Source organism: Alligator mississippiensis, chromosome 2 (assembly GCF_030867095.1).
Source record: "Alligator mississippiensis isolate rAllMis1 chromosome 2, rAllMis1, whole genome shotgun sequence".
Classification (NCBI taxonomy): Eukaryota; Metazoa; Chordata; order Crocodylia; family Alligatoridae; genus Alligator; species Alligator mississippiensis.
The window spans coordinates 216,780,327-216,802,728 of NC_081825.1; the positions used below are offsets into that span (position 1 = coordinate 216,780,327).

Consider the following 22,402-nt stretch of genomic DNA (forward strand, 5'->3'; position numbering starts at 1 on the left):
AGGAAATAAACTTCATTTCTGCACAAGAGGGAGCTGAAGATGGAAGGCTATCTCCCTCTGATCTAAGCAGTGTAACTTAAATGGGGTTGGCCATTTTTACACTGACCTAGCCATCTTGAATTTATGTACAGTTCCCAGTGCAGCCTAAGGGCTAGGAAAGCCCAGCCACTAGCCCTGGGGCTGTGCTTTTCCCATCAATCCCACCAGCACTGGACTATTCTTAGCCTCCCAGCCCCTTGCCTCATCCCCAGGTGGACAAACCACCCCCCCCTGGCCAGCCAACACCCCCTGCCTGTGCCCAGTAACCCTCCTATCCTGCAAGCCTCTCCCAATGCCAGTCTTACCCGATTTTTGTATAGCATTTTTTTAAATAAATACTGCCCCAACCACCACATTTGAGTTGTATATCCAAATGTTTTAATATAGTGGCTTACAACTGTTTTTGCCTCAAGGCACCCTCCATAACCTCTCAGTTTTCCCAGTTGAAAATCTCTGAGCTAGAATATAAATTCATGAAAGACATGGTGAGAGACCTTGAGGTTAAAAAGGTTGAGAAATCACTGATTTAGCTGGTGCCAGGTAAAAACAGGGGGAATGGGGAGTCACTGGTAACTGCAAGGTCTTTCTTCTCACATTTAACCTCTACATTTTGATTGTTAAGAGTTCAGTCTCTCTCCAACCCACTGAGTTAATTCCCTATTTTCATCCTTTTGAATTTCATCCTGTAACTTTGCTGTGTCAATTTTATTTTTTTCTGCTTGCATAAGAAAGGAGGCATTCTGAAGGGTTTTCTCTTCTAGATATCTATTGGTACCGTCAAAATCCAGAGTCACGTCTTCAATTTGTTTCTCTAAGGCTATTTTTTCCTCACTGTGGCTGAGTTTTTCGACATTCAATGAACTTGTCATTTAACGTTCCCTCTTTTCCATTTCTCTCTCTCAGCATTTTTCAGTTGGATGGTAAATGACTGTATTTGTTCACTCAACTGTCGCATCAATTCTACTGAAGCATCTTGTTTCAAAGCCTAGACATCAGAAAAGCAATGTTATAAAGATGCTTCCAGTGTCAATTATAGAATGGAGGAAACAGCTCTTCCCTTGTGAGACCAGTATCCAAAGCTAACTAATCACTTGCTGTTTAATTTCTGACCTATACGTCAGCAAAATTATATAGTGACTAAGGAATTAAGGGTTATTATAAGATAGTTTGACAGGTAAAAAAGCTTAAACAAACACAATTTTTAATATTACATATTCTGCTCAAGAAGCAATTAGAATAGATCAAGCTTAACTAAGTACATGTACATTTCTTTCCTACATCATAGGTTCATAGGTGTAGGGTTGGAAGGGACCTGAGCAGATCATCAAGTCTGACCCCCTGCCCTAGGCAGGAATGAATACATATGACCCCTGGTAAGTTTAAGCTCATATGACCCCAGCTAGGTAATCATCAAGCTTCCTTTTAAAGACCCCTAAGGTACGAGCCAGCACCACTTCCCTTGGAAGCTGGTTCCAGATCCTAGCCGCCCTGACTGTGAAGTAGTGCCTCCTGATGTCTAGCCTGAACCTACTCTCAATCAACTTGTGGCTGTTATTCCTTGTTACTCTGGGAGGTGCTCGGGGGAACAGGGTCCCACCCATTCCCCTCTGGTAAGTTTATAGACAGCCACTAGATCCCCTCTCAGCCTTCTCTTGTGAAGGCTGAACAGGTTCAGGTCCCGTATCCTTTCCTCATAGGGTTTGCCTTGCTGTCCCCTGATCATGCAAGTGGCCCTCCTCTGGACCCTCTTGATGCTTGGCCACATCCCTCCTGAAGTGCGGCACCCAGAACTGGACACAGTACTCCAGCTGTGGCCTGACCAGTGTCACATAGAGGGGGAGGATCACCTCCTTGGACCTGCTCATGATGCATCTGTGGATGCATGACAAGGTGTGGTTAGACTTACTGACCACGTCCTCACATTGGCGGCCCATGTTCATTTTAGAATCGATAATGACTCCAAGATCTCTTTCTGCCACTGTGCTTTCAAGAGAGTTCCCCAGCCTATAGGTATGCTGCTGGTTCTTAGTGCCCAAGTGCAGCACCCTGCACTTGTCAGTATTGAATCCCATCCTATTCCCACTCGCCCACCCCTGTAACCTGTCCAGGTCCAGTTGTATCCTGTCCCTCCCTTCTAGCGTGCTCACCATGCCCCAAATCTTGGTGTCATCAGTGAATTTAAACAGGGTGCTTTTCACCCCCTTGTCGAAGTCGCTAATAAAGAAATTGAACAGTGCGGGCCCAAGGACCAACACCTGGGGGACTCCACTGCCCACATCCCTCCAGGTCAAATATGACCCATCCACCACCACTCTCTGGGTGCGGCCCCCTAGCCAATTTGTGACCTATCTGACTGTGTAGGCATCAATGCCACAGTCACCTAGCTTTTTAATGAGAATGGGGTGGGAGACGGTGTCAAAGGCCTTCCTGAAGTCCAGAAAGACTACATCCACCTCAACACCTGCGTCCACTGATTTTGTGACCTCATCGTAGAAGGCAATCAGGTTGGTCTGACAGGACCTGCCCCTAATGAACCTGTGCTGGTGGTCCTTGAGCATCATCCCCCCCTGCTGGTCCCTCACAGATGTGCTCCTGGATAATTTTCTCAAAGAGCTTCCACAGGACCGAAGTAAAACTAACAGGCCTATAGTTGCCTGGGTCCTCCCTCCTCCCTTTTTGAAAATGGGGACTACATTGGCCTTCTTCCAGTCTTCTAGCACCTGGCCAGAGCACCACAAGTGCTCATAAAGCCGTGCCAGGGGCCCCACGATGACCCCTGCCAAATCCCTCAGCACCCTGGGGTGCAGAGCTTCTGGACCTGCTGTTTTGAACACATTCAGCTTCTCCAGAAGTTCCCTAACTTGGTCCTCCCTGACCCTAGGCCTGGCAGAGTCTCTCCAGAGTCCATCCTGAATCCCGGTGGGGGAGACATCCTGGACCCTGCTCAGAAAAATGGAGGCAAAGAATTTGTTAAAAAGGTCTGCTTTTTCCTCTGGTGCAACCACCAGATTGCCAAGCATATCCTGCAGGGGCCCCACCCTGCCTAGTGCTTTCTTTTTACTCCCTATGTACTTAAAAATGACTTTTTGTTGTCTTTGATCCCTGTTGCTAGCCCTAGTTCCATCTCCACCTTAGCCTTCCTAACAGCCTCCCTACAGACTCTAGTGATGGAGGTATAATCCTCTTTGAAGATAGCCCCTCCCTTCCACTGGATGTACACCTCTTTTTTGGTTTTCAGGAATTCCTGAATGCCTTTGGCGAACCAAGGGGCTTTTGAGCACTCTTGCCCCCTTTGACTCGCATTGGGACTGTCACCCCTTGGGCTCAGAGGATCGTCTCCTTAAGGAATGACCCATTGTCTTGGACACCTAGATCCCCTACTCTCTGGGACCGTGATGCCTCTCCTACCAATCTCCTCAACTTGTTGAAGTCGGCCCTCCTGAAGTTAATGCTACTGCCTTGCTGCAGGCCCTTGACACCCTGAGCTGGATGGTGATCTGTTATCACTTTAACAAATTACTGTAACAGAGTAGCCTGTTCCCTTATGGGAAGGCAGCTAGTTAAAGTGTTGGGCTACAACTGTGGGAAGGTTGATGAGGGTGTGACTCACTGGGAAAGAAATGTCCCTGTAGGCAGAACCAGCAAGGAGGTCGGGGGGGAAGCATCAGAGGCAGACCTCGAGGTAGGGTTGCCATACGTCCAGATTTTCCCAGACATGTCCTTTTCTTGAGCCCCCTGATCTCCAGCTTGGCAGATTTTCTAAATCTGACCAAATGTCTGGGATTTTGCTTTGCTCTGCTGGTAGAAGCAGGGGGGTGGCAATGGGAGGCAGCAGGGAGCACAGACATACTTGCCTGCAGCTGCAGAGGTGCACACAGACCCATGCAGTACTCCCTGCTGCCTCCAATCACCCTTCCTTGCTCCCACCAGCTGAGCAAAGCAAAATCCCCAACATTTGGTCAGGGCAGAGGGGTCAGGGGATGGGGCTGCGATAGGACAGGAGGAGTGGAGCTGCTTGGTCCTCCAGCAGTGGAAAGGGGCGGGGGGTGGGAGGGCCTCTGAGGGCAGCAGGAAAATCTGTGGCCAGTTAGTCACACAGGGACCAGTGCCTGTGCTTGCAGGGGCTGAGCGGCCAGGAGACACTGCCCAGGGGGAGGGGAAAAAGGAGGGGGGAGGGGACTGTGACCAGGCTGCCTGGCCCAGTGCTGCAGCCCCATCCCAGGGTGGGAGGTGCCACAAGTTTCCCCACCTTTTCCTTCCAGCTGGCACTCAGGCCCGGCACACCCCATCACCTCTTGCATGAATCTGAGCCACCATGCTCCAGCCTGTTCAGGACAGGGACAGCTGGGGCCCCTCTGGCAGGGCTGGGGGTAGGGGGCTGCAGGTCAAGAGTGAGGGGCACTGTGGGCAGGGGACTGTGGGTTGGGGTACAGGAGGCACTGGCAGCATCAGGGGGCTGCAGGTCAAGAGTGAGGGGCACCAGCAGGGATGGGGTGAAGGGGCTTTGGGTCAGGAGTGAGGGGCACCATCATGGTCCAGGGGGGCAGAGTACTGCGGTTTGGGAGTGAGGGGGAAAGCTGGGATCTGTGGGTTGGGAGTAAGGAGCGGCAGCAGGGCTGGGGGGTGCTATGGCTTGGCAGTGAGGGGCAACAGAATGGGCAGGGGCAAGGCACCAGCATGTCACTGCCCTCCCACAGTCATATTCCCCGCCTCTGCCCCCCCTGCATGACAGGTGTCCTTTTTTTTGGACCTGGAAATATGGTAACCCATACGAGCTATGAGGAGGACAAGCCTGGGAAAGGAAGCCTGAGATCACAGCAGACCCATCCCAGGGTCCAATGTAACTGGGGCAGGCTGGGTGGCACTCCAGATAGCCAAAGCCAGCAGCTTTCAAGATTGGATATGACTGAGGATAGCTGAGAAACCCTGAGAAGGGGCAAAAACCTGGCTGCAAAGACCTGAGGCAGCAACCTGCTACAGTTACCTTTTCTTTAAATATAGTAACTTCTTCTGTTAGATCATGGATAGCTATTTTCTCAGTGCACTCCACTTCGTACATACTGCATTTAAGACTTTGTCAAGCTTAATATAAAAAAAAACAAACAAACCTATATTTTGTGTAATTTCATACAAGGCCAATATATAGTTATAATGCTGCAATTTATAACTAAGATTGGTGTACAATCTATACACAGGGACCATTTCATTTACCATTGACACTGAGGTACTTCTGATAAAACGTATTGACTATAGAATGGTGCAAAATAACTACATGCAAAGGTTCAGCACAAGAAATAAAAAGTACTAGATTCAATTGAAAATTGAAGCCTGTTATAAGGGGGAAAATAATACTATTGGCATATAACGAAAAACTAAGGTTAATACCCTAAAATCTTATATAGCATATATTATACCTAGGCTTGGCTTACCTAGAATTCAATTTTAAATATTTTTCGATGGTTAAAATTGATGTTTACTTTAAGCATTTATTTTTATCAATTTAAATTGTCAGCATTATGCAAACTAGGACTGTGGGGAACAAATAATGTAGTAATGACAGTATACTGTTAAAGAATTGCATGTCAACATACAAAAAGCAAATATCCATAAATCAGTAAATCATACCTGCTTTAAATCATTCTGTTCTTTCATCAGGAAAGAGCCAGGGAGGGAGGGATCAGAAGAGGAGGGCAGGACCCCGCCACCACCTGACTGGAGCCTCGAATATAGCCTGTTATCTCCTTCCAGCCCACGCCCCACACCCAGCACCTGTGAATGAGCAGCTAATTGCTTGATTGAGGAGTCATAGTTTCATAGTTGGTAGGCTCGGAAGGGACCTGAGCAGATCATCAAGTCCAACCCCCTGCCATGGCAGGAAAGAGCACTGGGGTCAAACAACCCCGGCAAGGTGTTCATCCAGCATCCTCTTAAAGACCCCCAGGGTAGGAGCCAGCACCACCTCTCTTGGAAGTTGGTTCCAGGTCCTAGCCACCCTGATAGTGAAGCAGCACCTCCTGATGTCTAACCCTCTGCCATTAGGAGTCATTAGGCCACCCACTGTTTTCCTCTTTCTTCTGTCCCTCCCTCTCTTTTCCCACTGTCCAGGAACAGGGTTAAGGGTTCCCTGTTACAGTCCTCTTTCTATAGATTTTGATTATTAGTGATGGAAATATTTTTCTGGAGGTCCGTGTGTGAGGTGAAATTGCCATTTATTGGTGTTTAGCAATAAAAATCTAATCCTGCCAAGCCTAAATACAGGAAAATACGTATTTTCCTGTATATCATCTACCACAAGACATGCACCTGTATTCCACTCCCATAAGACATGCACCTTGTTTTGGAGAAGCCAAAATGAAGAAGAAAAAAATTCCAGAGTTATAGCTACCTAGAGCAGGGACAGAGCCTAATCCTCAGATCACTCACCTTCCCTTTCCTGCACAGGCAAAAGCTATAGTTTTAACACATTCATGGATGAACTATCAGTAGCTCTTAGCTACTTTGCCAAAAGCTAAACGTTTCATAAGCAGTTTCCCACTTACGGGCATTGCCATTACTAAACAACAAGCCCCGGCAACCTAAGCGTGATTACTCTCCCAAGAAATGTACAATGACAAGAATCTAAACGATGAGCAGTTTGCATACATCCATCACGATAAATGGGAGGATGCAGCATTGCACAGGAGTGGAGGATAATTCTTGAGCTACATTATCCAAGGTTAATAGACCCAGCTAAAAAACTTTTTTTTTTTTAAAGGAGCTTTGTGGAAGGTAGGTGACATGTCTCGCACCTTGCTGATAAGATGTTACAAAGGTACAGCAATACATACTTTATAGTCTCATTTGTGTTCATGTTAGAAACATTATTTGCAGAGATTCAAGTTGACAGAGAAGCAATATGATATAGGTAGTGAATTAAAGTGAATGCTAGCAAAGGTCTGGATTTCAGATTTTTTTTTTAATAGGTTGAAAGAGACCTGCTAACACATTTGTAGTTAGTCCTAACGTTACTAAGAATTATGTCAAGATGTTCTTCAAATGGCCTTAAAAATCAAGCCAGCAGCACTCAGAACACCAACATCATCAAATTATCATAATATCCACTATCCCATTCTGAAATATCTGTTTGCTGCAAAGGCCTGAACTTTTGCCCAGAGAAACCTGACAATATACTAATATGTGGGGAATTAGAAGAATTGTTCTGCAGACTTCACCTGGAATAATATTTCCACAACCAGGACACTACTACCTCTACAAACCCTCCTGCCACAACTGAGAAAAAAAAATGATAAACCATTGGACTGGATACCTCCCAGTGGACCTAACCACACATTAGACTACTGCATCAACTGTTTCAGAAAGAAAACTAACAGCAACAAAAGCCAGGTCTACAACAACCTCTCTCCCTCAGTGAGAAAAGCCCTAAGATCCAACAATGAAATAGTAATCAAACCAGGAGGCAAAGGTGGAGCCACAGTCATCCTCAACTGTCAAGACTTCATCAACGAAGCAAGTCTTCAACACCAAATACTATAAAGAGCTTGGGAAGGACCCGACACCAGAATTCACTCTGGAACTGGAAAATATCATCACATTCTTCTCATGCTAGCTTCAGAAAAAAGTACTTCCACTTAAGCTCCACTTTCCCACCCCAGGAACTTCCTATATGCTCCCAAAGATCCACAAACAAGGTAAGCCTGGCAGACCCATCATAGCCAACTGTGGTACCTTTAGTGAGGAATTATCAGGATTCATAGAAACTATCCTGAAACCACTTTGCAGTCAAAAAGCAAGTTTTCTACAACACACTAGTAATGGGGAAGGGGCCCCATTACAGGTGGAAGCAGGATGTTTTGGGTAGCCCTTTGCCCTTCCTTGGGCTCTGCACACTTTTCCTCCTCCCTTTTCTTCAGTAGCTCTCTCTCCCCCTCTCTCTCTTCCTCACCACATAAGTGCACTCTCTCTTACCTGATGTGGATTTCAGTATGCCAGTGAGTATGCCATGAAGGAGCAAGAACAAAGAGGATGCCAGTCACCAGTGTGCACGGCCCTAGAGAACCCAAGGCAGAAGTACAAGGGTCCGGTGACCCATGCTCACCATACGTGAGCTTGGTCTCAGATTCCAGGGGAAGTTAAGCCACAGGAGTTATGAAGAAATGAAGGCTTCTGCTGGTAAGAGAAGGGGGAGAGAGGAAGCAGAACCAAAGTAAGCAGGGATGGATGGTGGTTGGACAGGGAAGGCTGGTGGCAGCTGTGCAATGTGCCAGATAAGTTTCATGCTTAATTTTTTTGTGTATTAGTGTTTGAACTGGAAAAAGAACATCCCAGGACAAGGCTAACCCACAATAGGGAGATTATTGAGTCATGAGCCAAGTTGACTCCCAGATGGGTGGTCCTCAGCCCGATAGAACAGGCCATGACTAAAGGGCTGGAGGAGGCCACAGAAAGGGGTGCCAGGAGAATACCCCAAACCTCCAGTGCATGCAAGATGTAGAAGGTAGAGACTGAAAAATAAGCTCTGCATGGTGGAAGAGAAACCAGTAGTGACAGAATGGGAGTGAGTGTGATGAGAGGTTGCCTATAAGCCCAGCAGGGAAGGTCTAGCTGAGGCAGGAAAAGGATGATCTGACCCAGGGTGGCCAATCCTTCATGGAGGGCATGTCCCACTGCAATGGAAGCCTGTGGTCCTGAATCGTGGGCTGAGAACTAACTGGTGCAGCTACAGCAAACGGGCAGGGCTCAAGGTGCGCTTGACCAGATGGACCTGGCATTTGAGACCCTTCATTCTCAACAAGGCCGAGCTCCTGTCAGTTTATTCCATCAAGGTGTGGTGGGTGAGTCACTGACAGGCAGCTCAGGAGAAAAGGGCGATAGGGAGAAGGTCAAGAAAACAAGTATGCCCGGCCCTTTCCCAGGGAGGCGTAAAACACCACAGGCTTCTTCGATGGAATCCAGAACATCAACCACCACTTTGAGAAGGCCATACTTGCAACCATGGATGTCACCAGCTTGTACATTAACACCTCACAATATGAAGGCAGAGCTGTTGCCTGATATGCCTTCAAGAACATAGAGTATGCTCAGATTTACAACAACATCTTGCACAAATCACGCACTTCATCCTCACCCACAGCTTCACTTTCAACAAGCGTTGCTTCCTCCAAACTATGGTCACAGCTATGGGCACAAAGATGGCCCTGCAATATGCCAACCTCTCATGAGAACCTGGAGGAAAAATTTCTAGAAAATTGCACCATCAACCTGCACTGTACCTGCACTACATACATGATATTTTCATGGACTAAACACCTGGACTCATTTAAGGACTTCCACCACAGGTTTAACAACCATCATTAGGAACCTTAATCAGGGAGAGATGAAGGGTTTTTCATGGCCCTCTTGCAGTGTGTAAAGCCACTTTCACAGGCATTTTGCAGCATCCCCACCCCTTGCCACTGATTGGCAGAGAGGTCCCAAAGGCCCCACCCCTCACCACTGATTGGCAGAAAGGCCCCATTGGGGGAGGAGGGAGGAGGAGGTGGCTGCCATCTTAGCTGCTCCCCTTCATGCTGCTTTACCAATTGGTACCTTCTTTCCCCTGGCAGGCTGCAAGGCTGGGCAGCAGTGGCAGTGAGAACTGCTGGCTCCAACTGAGGAGCCAGCATTTTATTATTAGTCAGTTTTTATTTGGGGGGGAAATTCTGCAGGAAATGATGCCAAATGCCATTTTTTGCAGCAATCCTGTAAACTGCCATTTTTTCATTGTTCCTGTAACAATCACGAAAGTGAGATTTAAGTAGGTCCCTAACCATCATTCCTTGATTAAACTTTCTATGGAATATTCCTACATCAAGTTTCTACATACCACAGTCCACATCCCGGATGGCACCCTACAAACCACTATAGGCAGAAAACCCAAAGACCACCATATCTATGTCTAGAAGACCAGCAATGATCTCAAGCATACCAAAAAAGAGATAAGGTATAATCTATAGCCAGGCTGCCCACCTAAGCACCCTAAAATCTGCCTTTATACAGCAAGGACACTCTGGTAGAGAAATAGACAATACATTTGGAAGAGCTATCCAAATACCCTGCAACAGCCTACAAAAAGAAAACCCATGTGACTGTACACCCCTGCATACCCAGGGGCAGCGCGTAGGAGGTGCACATGGGTGCATGTGCGCCCCCTGAGCATGGTGGTGCACACCCTACAAAAAGGCCACTCGCCACCCCACCAACACCACTGACACTGCCGTCAGCGTCTGCAGGCAGTCAGTGATCCCCGCTGGCCACTGCCGATGCTGCCAGCGGCATCTGTGGGTGGTCGCTGACCCCTGGTTGGCACTTGCCACCCCTGCCACCAACAACACTGGCAGCATCTGCTGGATCTCCCTGCTTACTGATACCGCACTCCCGCTGCCGCCATGCCCCCCCAGCTGCTGGGGGCACGCATTGTTCATGTGCACTCCCCTAACCTATCACCACATTGGAACTGAAGAAGCATCATCACAAACTTCAGCCTACGCTTCACAAAGATCAGACCTTGATATAAATACACCCAGCCCCTCCACTCCTGGATTTCCAACTACCCTCTAACCTTGCCCAACTTGTCATAAAAAGCAAACTCTCCACTGCCCAACAGATACCACGTGGGACAACCTTGCCTTGGCAAGAAATGCCTAACCTGCCAGCACATCTCCACTGCTACTGCAAGCCCTCTTCCCCCATAACAAAACTATCAGAATCCATGGTTCCTACACATGCCTTTTCCAAATTATGATAGATGTGATCCGATGCACCAAGTGCCTTCCTGGCAACTAAGTGGATGAAACTGAACAGCAACTACACAGTAGAAAGAACTCTCACAGAAAATATCTAAAGGACAGAAATCCATGTGCACCATTAGGAGCACATTTCTTATAGAACAACCAGTCCCTCTCGTTGGCACTGGATTATTTGGATCCAGCCCCTATACCTTTGTTCCAGGCGAGCACAACCCTCACACCGACCACAACACCTGCCAGTTGATAATAGGTGAATTTATTGATACACAGTGGTAACAAAAAAACAACAATACAAACAATTCTATATCTACCAATCCTAAGGCTGTCATCAAAGTACATTTGGTCAGGATGCAGGCTCCACTCAGAGGCTCTTTCTATTAAGTGTCAGATGTCAGCATGGCACGTCAGCAGTCTGGAGGTGGGATGCCGAGGCCCACAGCCCCCTTCCAGTGGGGTGCATGAGACAGGCTGCTGTATGCCCTCTGTTCATGGTGCCTTGGGGACCCTTACCAGGGGATGGGGACAGGGATGGGGACCCTGCTCAGGGAGGATAAGGGGGGATGAGAGGGACGGACAAAGGGAGGGACGAGAAGGAACAGGGAGGGACTCTGTTAATCTCAAGTCTCTGTTTTTGTATTCTCCTTCCCCCTTGATAACTCTTCACGACTCTCCATTCATGGCTATCTCTGGTTGGTTGTCTCTCTGTGGTCACACAGCCACCTAGTCTTCTTGGCCTTCTCCTAATTTGGTCTGCTTCCCTGAAACTGGGACTCAAGGCCCTCCACTGCTCTGGGGCCTTGTTGCTGGTGTCACTTATGTCATGGGACAGTATGGTACATACTTCCTTGGTTCCCAGGCTGTGTGTCCGTGTTGTGTTAGACAACCTGTCTGCCTTGAAGGCTATGATCTTGTCTTATGGCATCCCCCCCTCAATTCTCAGGCTGTGTCCATCTATTGGCCTTGTGCTAGACAGCCCATCTGCTTCCAGGGCTATATGGAATTGTGTGTGTCAAACCCAGGCTCTTAAGATATCAATTAACCCCTGCTGTCCCTCCTGAACCCTTATAATGCATATATCTATAGCTATAAGTCAATTCCCCCAAAAACCAGACTTTTAACTACTGTTTCTAAGCCAACACCTCTCTGATCTATCATTATGCTCAAGAGAAATCCACTTAACACCTTTAAAAGGCAAATTTGGAAACAAAAATTCATAAGCTGGCTGGACACTAACAACCAAGGACTGAACGCTGATTCTGGTTTTAAGGTACATTATATTTTACCTGACTCCTGAAATCTTTCCACATATGAAAGCTAAGAACGACCCTCCTCCCTTTTGATAGACCTTGATGTCCCAGCAGTCACCTTCTTTTCTTCTACTGATTTTGTACCTGCTACTCCTGGGAATTCTCCCCCCTCCTCCCACAATTGTTCTTTAATATGCTGTGCCTGGCTTCTTCTGGTCAGACCTGACAAAGAATGCCTTGCATTTGAAAACTTGTCTAACTTGATCCCAACTATCAGTTGATGCTAAGAAATCCTTGCCTCTTGAAAAGTAACAAACAAATACAGATTAACTTACTTGGAAATCATCATCAGAGACAACTTTCTTTCATACAGTGGTGGAAAAGTTGTATTTCAGGGCACGCTCCATAATATAATGAAGTAAAGTCCTTTGATTCTTCACAGTTGGATGGGGGAAAATCCCCAAAAAGGTCTATGCAGACTTGATAGCTGAGCCAGCAAAAATGTGTACATATATTGGAGGTGTACCTTCAATTCTTCATTAGGGTTAAGTGTTGCTCTGGCAACATCGTCTCCTCCTCATGCTAAATACAAATCAGCAACGTAGGTAACCTTTCCATGTAGCTTCTTTTCCTTCTCTGCAGCCATGGCATCCATTTCTGCCCCTTGCTGATACTGTGCCTCTAAATTAACAGTCTAGAGAGAAAAGATGGTTTTACTATTAATTTGCACCATCTACCACAAAGAAAGGGGACAGCTTTCCCACACCCCCTACTGCCTTTTCTAGGTTACTGAGACCATTAAAATCAAGTTTCTGACCAGATGAAATATTGATTGAACAGTTTAACCATTGAACTTGGTACTAATGCACACTTCCCCGTAGTTTCCACAGAAATCATGCCATTTTCTAGGGAAAATAGAAGTGAAGCAGCATTTTGAGTGAAAATGAGAAGACTGGACTAACTACCATTAAACATATGCACAATGTTTCCAATCCCATATATTCCCACACTGTAGCAAAGACAAATTTAGGGCTTTGGCTCCATCAAAACATGAATAGCAAAACGCCCATTGCCTTTAATGAGGCAGGATATGGCATGTAGTCTGACTTCTTAATTCAATAGTTTTACAACACATCTGTTCAGCCTTCAAAGTAATTCTATCCTAAATGGATAAAACAAAGCCAAGATTTGTTTTATTTTTTTAAATCTTACTTTATTTTATAGCAGTTTTTTGGTACAATTTGGGCTTCTATGTCTTCAATCCTTCTTTTAAGAACTAGAATTTTCCCACGATTTGCACCATTTTCCTAAATGTTAGCAGAAAGTTTTGGCTTCTATAAGCAAATAATAAATGCCTTCTGCAACTCCACTAGCTCAGGCACTACTAGTGACAGATGCTTTTCTGGTTAAGAAAACACTAATGTATGTCCCCAGGTTGTCTCAAGATCATGGTATTTTGTAGAGCTCGACAAGATATTAAGCAAAGAAGCCAAGACATTTAGGTCAAGGCTGTTAAACCTTCAAAAATCAAGTATGTCAAGGAGACCTCGTATGCTAACTGGGCCTTCAGTATTCAGAAGACCACACATTTCTACTGGCAAGCATAACCCTGGTAAGCACAAAATAGGAGGAAAGGGGTACTGAAAGACAAAGGAGAGAAGAAGGATTATTTCTAAAAAGTGTAAATTAACTATCATGAAGAGAAACATTCTGAACTGCAATTCCATCAGTAGTATACCATGTAATTTGCTTTGTAAAAAGTAATTTACAGTCACAAAAATTGCAACTCTAACGTGCATATGGGCATTCATATGTATATGTGCATAACTTTCAAGGACCAGCAAAGGATGACAGTCTTAAATTACCACCCTGAGGAGAACATGGATAGGTTTCCAAAAGGTAAGGTTTTATGTCCAAATTTTACTATATAAAGCAAAGAAACCATAAAAACTACAAAAAATTACAGCATTGGCACAATGTCATTTTAATGAAATGCAAACAACTTAAACTGCTTACAGTGATTTAAAAAATGCAGATCTTTTGAAACTTTCATGTTAAAACACTGATTACTTATAGTTCTTCAAATCTGATTTCCAGATTGATACTAATGCCTTTTGTGCATTTTTCCACATCACTTTGGACTATAAAAAGCTAACAAGTTTGTTTCGTATTTGCTTACAGTTATTTTTTAGGCATTTTCCCTTTCCAGTTCTTAACTATACTCCTATGTTAAGAGAACAGTAGAAATATGGGTTGCAAATATCGAAGGGGAAAGTTATCCCAATAAAAATAAACCAGTTCTACTACATTTTGAAAGTAATTCTGTGGAAAACCTTTCTTAACTTTTGTAAAATGCAATAAAAAGCATGGGTTTGATGAATGCATACATGAATTGCATACTCATTTTGACCATAATTGGACTCAGCTGGATGAATCTGGACATTGATACTACAGCTGTGGCCAACCACATATAGCTGACTGCAGGATCAAAACACAAAAGTCTACATGTAAAGGGTAAAAACTCACTTTTGCCTCCTGTCACCCAGATCTTGGTACTTGCTTCTTAAGTTCTTATAATTGTGAAGTTAGGGGTGTTATCTTAGCTCTGTTGTGCAACTTTTCTTTAGAAAGCTTAGCTTCAGAAGCTTTTTTTTTTTAAACAAATATTAATTTACCCACTACACAGTTTATCTACACAGACAACTTAATTGTTCACTACCAGTATACAAACGATCACAAATCTAAAATAATTAATAGGAGCTCCCTGAAAGACTGTAAATAAAGAAGCCTGATAGTCTTATCATTATTAGTAGGTATGTGCTCTGGGCTACTATTACAAATTAAAGGGCCAATGGCATTTAAATGTATTAAGTAGGGGTTGGCAACCTTGTCTGGCTGTGGGACAGAAAGACCCACCATGGGGGACAGCACCTACTGCCAAACCATCTCTTCCCTGACTGCCAAATGTCACTGAAGCCCACATCTGTGAGCTGGATCCAGTGGTAACAGAACAGACTATTTTTACCCAGCCTGGGTGTTTGTACATACCACGTTTTTTGCCCTTTCTTGAACTGCAACAGCATGACTGTTTGCATGAGTGGGTTTTCCAAATGCTTTAAAAGTCCTTCTGGTGCATTAAAGTAAAACTCTTAAGATGTAGTTTAATTTGGTTCACTGTGAATTAAAGCATCATGTCCATGGATTTGTTGCATGGAAACAAAAAGGCACTCAAAGATGCATAATGACCCTCTTTGTCCACCAGATGGCACTGAGACTTTTTTGTAGTTCACCCTCTTCGAATTGCTGCATCTTTTTTTTTCTTGTGCTGTGTGTCGGCTTCCTGCTCCCACAGCTGCATGGCAGGACATGAGGTAGGGGGCCCTGGGCTGAGGGGGGCAGTGCAGGACTGTTCTGCTCTCCTGCGGCACCAGCTGTCTTAATTTGGTAAAAAACCTAGTACATGCAAACACTGATGCAATGCTCCAAAATAAAAAAGTTTACATTTTATAAACCTATTTAATAAAATGAGGATTAAACCCCGTGACATGTACAGGCACCCCTAAATGTAAGTTGTAATTTGGGTTTGTTTTTCTCAAATCAGCCCAAAATTCCTAAAAACAAAGGTTATATCTTATGGGTAGGAGAGGGGGGAAGGGATATATTTGTGGAAAAAAATACAGTAACAACACAGAGAACTAAGGACTAGCTTGCTAATAGCAATCAGGTAAATGTTTTAATGGGTTATGTTGATTACTTTCTTAAGTCCAGATGAACAGGTTAAAGGTGAGTAAAAAACTGTTATATTAACTGTATGAATGCTCTGGTATGTTTCCTCTTATCGTTTTCCCTATACCTTTTAGTTTTAAGAAAATTTGGATTAATATAATATTCTTAGAAACACAGAATCTCACTGAACTCTTTGAAACCTGATATGAACTTTGTAAGAGTCATTTCATAATTATCAAGAAATTGCTGTTTCATTATTTTGCACATTAGGCCATTTCTGGAGACCTCAAAGAGGGAAAGTGCCAAAAATACAATGTATATATTATATTCTAATATAAAAAAGGGCTCAGTCTGTCTGTCTGTATGTCTGTCTGTAATGCTTTTGGCTAACTGTGCATGTGTCACCAAGAGGACGGGCAGCGATTGGCTGCACAGGCCCAAGTTTGAGCTGCTGCCAGGAAAGTTTGTGGTGGCAGCAAACATGCCCTGGCCACCTGAGCAGAGGGGCTTCCCCATGTCTCCCTATCTGAGGGTGAAGGGGGGGGGTCACAGTGGTGGCACCCCCCACTCCCTGCCACCCACCTCTGACACCTCCCAGAACAGCTGGCAGAGACAGGGAGGTGGCAGGCAGGGAGTGGGGGAGGGAGGGAGGGAGGAGAGCAGGGCAGGGGGAGGAGAAGGGGGGGGTCATGGTGGCAGCTGTTGTTGGGACCAGGCGGTGGGGAGGGAGAAAGGAAGGGAGGGGAGTGGGAAGGGGGCCCCCGACAACAGCTGGCAGGGAGGAGGTGGTGGTGGGTAGGGAAGGAAGCTGCATGGTCCCAGATGGGTGCAGGGTGGGGGGAGGCAAAGGTGGGGTCATGATGACAGCTGTTGTTGGGGCCAGGCAACAGGGAAGGAAGGAAGGAAGGAAGGACTTTGACTTTTAACAACTTTATTTCACAAAAAATCAGGTACAGAAAGCAAAAAACCATCAAACCACACCAGAGAAAAACCATTCCAGGACATCCAGCACACCGTGACAAACACCTTCACAGTAATACACATCATGTCTAACATGCTATATATAAGCGCCAACTAACAGACGGCGACCGCCACTCAGCCTCAGAACCAGCCTGATTAAAGGGTCACGAGCCTAGGGCGTCTACACGGGCGGAACTTTTAAAGCCGTCTCTTCTCCCAACCTGAAGGAAGGACTGTTAACAACTTTATTTCACAAAAGATCAGGTACAGAAAGCAAAAAAACCCATCAAACCACACCAAAGAGAAACCATTCCAGGACATTCAGAACATCACACCGTGACAAACACCTTCGCAGTAATACACATCTTGTCTAACATGCTATTTATATATATAGCCCTCGAGAAACGAACAATTCCACCCTTCCCTGTCCCATAGTACACGTACAAAACCCTTCAACTTCTCACCCCGAGAAAATAAACAAAAGCAGCCTGGTGAGGGCCCAGGGCACGGCACAAGCCAGAAGCCACAGTCCGCCACCGCGCCCGCCCGGTCGCCCAGATCGGTCATGACATCAGAGCGCGTATTTGAGACGGCCGTCCTCCATGTGGCACAGCGCTCCCTCAAGGGCCCAGAGTGCCTCAAAGGCGGGCACCCCCCGCTGGAGCACAGCATGCTCAAACTCCAGCGAGAGGCGCGCCCGCACTAGGAGGCCAAAGAGCCGCGGGGCATCATCTGAGCCGGTGCCGGCAAGCCGGTTACGGCGGCTCTTGAGGACGGCCATCTTGGCCTGGCCCAGCAAAAAGTTGGCCAGGCAGATGGCGCCCCGCTTGGCTGCCCGGTACGGGTAGGAGCGTATGTAGGTGGTCTCTGAGAGGCTCCTGCCCAGCGCCCGCAGCGGCAGCTCGAGGGTGGCAAAGAGCGGCCGCAGGCGGGGACAGTCCAGGAAGGCGTGAAAGAGATCCTCCTCCACGCCCCCAGGGCAGAAGGGGCAGGCCGTTGAAGCAGCTGGGTCAAAGTGGGACGCAAACGTGCCAGTGGCTAGGATGCCGTGCAGCAACCGCCACTGCAGGTCGCCAGTCTTCTTGGCGGTCGGCGGCTTATACAATGTGTGCCACGCCGGGTGGGCCGGTGGAGAAGCCGGTGGCCCCAGGCGCCATCGCCACGGTGTATCGGGGTGGCCCGCCAGCACCTGAGCATGGCGGACACAGACCACCCAGGCATACAAGCTTCTACGCGATAGAGAAGCAAAGGGACAACCCGTGTCACTATCGGGAGGCATGGGGAGCCACAACAGAGTGCCCGGCCCACCGGCCAACTCCACGGCCACAGCCGGGGTGACCGGCAGCGAAGGGAAAGCCTCGCTCGTGGCATCCGCGGCCCGCGGGATCTGGCGCGCACGGAGATGTTCGTCCAAGGCGGCCGCCGCCACCGGCAGGAGGGCGGCGCAGATGTCACGCAGGAGATGACCCATGGTGCGGATGGAGCGCACGCCCAGCCGTGCGGCCAGCGCCTCGGGTGAGAGCCAGGCTGACCGAGCGGGGTCCAGGAGATGGTGCAGGCGGAGGACACGCGCCTGGATGAGGGTGGCCGTGAGGCTGGCAGAGGCCAGGCTCGGCATGGAGCCCCACAGGGCTGAGTTGTGCACCAGAGGCTCCCTCAACAGCTGCGGGAAACACAGTGTCCGGGCTCGAGGCTGGAGGCGGAAGGCGGCCTGCCAGGCTCGTACCACGCTGCGATAAAAGGCCGGAAGCACCGCCCAGTTCAGGAGCGTGGGTGTCAACAAAAAGAGCTCCCGGTCAAAGCCAAGGGCGCCGACCCTCTGTAGGAACCGGCACGCCAGTTGTTGCCATGGCAGCTGCTCCTCGCTGTAAAGCAGTCGCTGAAGGGCCTGCAGGCGGAAGGCCGCCACCCTGCTGGCCAGGTCAACCAGACCCTGGCCCCCCTCGGCAACAGGCAGGTGAAGGACGGCTCGTGGGAGCCAGTGGCGCCCATCCCAGAAGAAGTCCACCAGGTTGCGCTGGAGTCTCTCCAGGAGATCCAGTGGGGGGTCGAGCACGGCGCACCGGTGCCACAAGGTCGCTGCTGCCAGGTTGTTGATGACAAGGACGCGCCCCCGGTAGGAAAGGCTGGGCAGGCACCAGCGCCACCGCTGCAGGCAGGCCTCCACCCCCTCCTCGAGGTCGTCCCAGTTACGCGCCATGAAGGTCGGTGGCCCCAGGAACACGCCCAAGATCTTGAGGCCCTCGCGGCACCATGTGAGCCCCCCCGGCAAGTCCGGGGGGAGCGTGCCAGTCCATGCGCCAAGCAGCAAAGTATCGCTCTTGGCCCAGTTGATGCGGGCGGAGGAGGCGCACTCATAGGCACGCTGGCAATCCGCCAGGGCCCGCACGTCTTCCTGAGTGTTGAGGAAGACGGTGACATCATCCGCATATGCCGACAGCCGGAGAGGAGGCCTAGCAGACGGGCCGGTGGCCACTGGCAGGGCCACACCACTCAGGCGGCGTCGCAGCGTGTGCAGCAGCGGCTCGATGGCCAGGGAGTAGAGCATGCCCGACAGCGGACACCCCTGACGAATGCCCCTGCGTGCGGGAAACGGAGCACACAGCACACCGTTCACCTTGAGCAGGCTGGAAATGTCTCGGTACAAGACCCGGAGGGCCCCGGTGAAGAGGGGCCCAAAACCAAAGGCCTCCAGAGTCCGGAAGAGATAGGCGTGGCCCACCCGGTCAAAGGCCTTCTCCTGGTCTAGAGAGATGAGGCCGATGTCGAGGCCAAAGAGCTCGCTAGCCGTGAGTAGGTCCCGCAGCAGGAACAGGTTGTCTTGAATGGTCCTGCCCGGCACGCAGTAGCTCTGCTCGGGCCCGGTGAGAGAGGCCATGACCGTGCGGAGGCGGGTGGCCAACGCTTTGGCCAGGATCTTATAGTCCGCGCACAGCAGGGAGACCGGCCGCCAGTTCTTCATGTAGCCCAGGTCTCCCTTCTTGGGCAGCAGGGTCAGCACCGCTCGGCGGCAGCTGATCAGCAAGACCTTGTCGGCGAGGCTCTCCTGGAAAACGCGCAGGAGGCTGGGGCCGAGGAGAGGCCAGAAGGTCTTGTAAAACTCAGCAGGCAACCCATCGAGGCCCGGGGCTTTGCTGGAGGCGAGGCCGGCCGTGGCGGCCGCCAGCTCTTCCAGGGACAAGTCCCGCTCAAGCTCTCCGGCCTCCAGGGCATCGAGACGTGGTAGGCCCTCGTGGAGTTCCCGCATGGCCTCGGGGCACGACGGCTCGGCCACAAACAGGTCACGATAGAAAGCGACAGCATGTTCGCGTATTTCGCCAGGCTCTGTAATTACCTGGCCCTCAGGAGTCTTGAGATGGTCCAAGACTTTGCTCGCTGCCCTCCGCCGCTCCAGGTTGAAAAAGAAGCGGGTCGGGGCGTCAGTTTCCACCAGTTCCTGGCAACGGGCGCGGATCCTCGCGCCGCGGGCCGCGCTCTCTGCCAAGTCGCGCAGACATTTCCTGCGGAACCGGAGGCTCTCGCTCAGTGCCGTGTCGCTGCCAGCGGCCAGCAGAGCAGCCTCGAGCTCCGCCACGTCCTCCTCCAACTCCCGGATACGTCGGCGCGTCTCGCTCACGGCCAGCTGGGTGTACTGCTGGCAAAAGGCTCGGATCTGTACCTTGCCCACGTCCCACCACAGCTTCCAGGAGGAGTGGCTCGATCTCACAGCCTCCCACCTCCTCCAGAAGTGGGCAAAGCAGTCCCGGAAATAGGAGTCCTGAAGCAGGCTGACGTTGAAACACCAATAAGGTGCCCGCGCACAGGCTCTCCCCAGCAGGCTCAGTTCACTGAAGGCTAGGTCATGATCTGACAGACCCGAGGGAGCGATGCAGCTGCTGCGCAGGAGTGGCAGGTGGTGCCTGGTGACATAAAGGCGGTCGAGGCGAGCCATGGTGACACCACCGGCACCCATCCTGGCCCAGGTGTACTGGCGCGCATCTGGACGCAGGGCTCGCCAGATGTCCACGAGGTCTGCCCCCTCCAAGGCAGATTGCAGCTTGAGAGCGGAGGGCAGGTGGGGCTCAGGCCCCGTGCGGTCGAGGCACGGGGCAGTGGTGCAGTTGAAATCCCCACCGAGGAGGAGCAGGTCATCATCCTCACTAGCGTCACGCAGGAGGGCAGCCAAGGTCTCGAAGAAAACGACCCTCTCCTGACCATCGGAAGGCGCGTAGACGTTGATGAGCAGCAGGCGGTGTTGTGCGAGGGTGACGCGGACGGTCAGCAGGCAGCCGGGGATGACCTCCCACGGCACCGCCGCGTCAAGCTGCAGCTGTGGTGATAAGAGAGTCGCGACCCCAGCGCTAAGGTTGGTGCCATGGCTCAGGAACACCTGTCCTCGCCAGGCAGCCCGCCAGGCCGCCTGGTTGAATCTGTCAGAGTGTGTCTCTTGAAGGAAGGCGACGGCCAGCCTCTTCTGTCGCAGGAGCTCCAGGATGGCTTCGCGCTTCACCGAGTCTCGACAGCCATTGATGTTGAAGGTGCCAATGATTGTGGCTGCCATGGATGTGGGTGTGGGAGAGGAAGAGCAAAGCAAGGTACGGGTGGAAGAACGAGCACCCAAGAGCAGAACAAGGCAGTACAGACACGTCAAGGAAGGCCTACTGTGCCCTACTCTAGTCGAGGGACCCGCCCAAGTCCCACTCAACTCTCACCCTCTGGGCAAGCTTCTCCAAACAGTAAGCCATCTGACGTGTGCCCAGATCCTGCTGCATGAGCTTAGCAGCTGCCCTGGCACCCTTAACAAACACTTTGGGGTCTGCGCACCACTGAGTGATGCATCCTGCTACGTTCCTCTGCCCCTTAGTTAACTTCAAGAACGACAGGAGTCCCCCATAGTCTGGAGGGACCCAGGGGGGCTCTGCCAGCTTGGGGTGGATGTTGCCTAAGGAAGAGCATCGAGTCCGCACCCCCAGCAGGAGCTCATCCGCAACCGCAGCATCGACACCCTCGATGTCTAGACACATCAGCCGCCTCTCATCGTCCGAGTCAAGGACCGGCTCCACGAGGGCATTCCCTGTCTTCCTGGGGGGGGAGAGGCCATCCCGCTCACGACGCCTCTTGCGAGACTCAGTGAGCTGGACCTCCATCTCGTCAACTTCTCCATCTGATCCACCAGGCTGGGGCATGACCAAGGGGGTAGCAGACTCTCCCGCCACCCCCGAGGCCAGGCCACCAGAAGAGAGGCATTCGCCACCATCCCCGCCGCCGCCCAACTCTGGAGGCTGGGGGACAGGCGAGGGGAGAGGGACCCCTGAAGCCCCCTCCCCCTCCGCTAAGTCTGCCCCGCCGATGGCTACATCCAACAGGGTGGGTGGTATGGCAGCCAGAGCGGGGCCAGGCTCTCTAGTGGGGGGTCCCTCGGCACTGGCCGTGGAGGGTCCTGACAGGGATAGGGCATCCTGAGAGGCCCCCTTCATCTTCCTCTCTTTGTCCTCCTTCTTCTTCTTCTTGGTGGTAGTGGGCAGCTGCCCCTGTGCTGGGGATGGGCCAGACTGCCCTGCCCCCCCAGCCGGCGGGGCCCCTGCACTGAGGGCAGTGGGCACCACAGACGGGGGAGGCGGTGGCGGGGCCTGGGTAGTAGCACCAGCTTCTCCACTGGACGATGGT

The 22,402-nt window shown here is 49.9% G+C and overlaps 1 long non-coding RNA gene across 2 annotated transcripts in view; it reads right to left on the bottom strand.

The window, feature by feature from the left end:
• Nucleotides 1-324: 324 nt before the first annotated feature.
• LOC132248731 (uncharacterized) overlaps nt 325-22,402 on the bottom strand; it is a 47,677-nt gene continuing 25,599 nt past the window's right edge. The window contains exons 2-3 of one of the 2 annotated variants that reach the window (XR_009460083.1): nt 12,406-12,764; nt 325-1,024 (exon numbers count right to left, since the gene is read on the bottom strand). This is a non-coding gene — a long non-coding RNA (uncharacterized LOC132248731). Of the gene's footprint in view, nt 1,025-11,068; nt 11,361-12,405; nt 12,765-22,402 lie in introns of those variants that run through there. The other variant, XR_009460084.1, reaches the window with a different exon arrangement.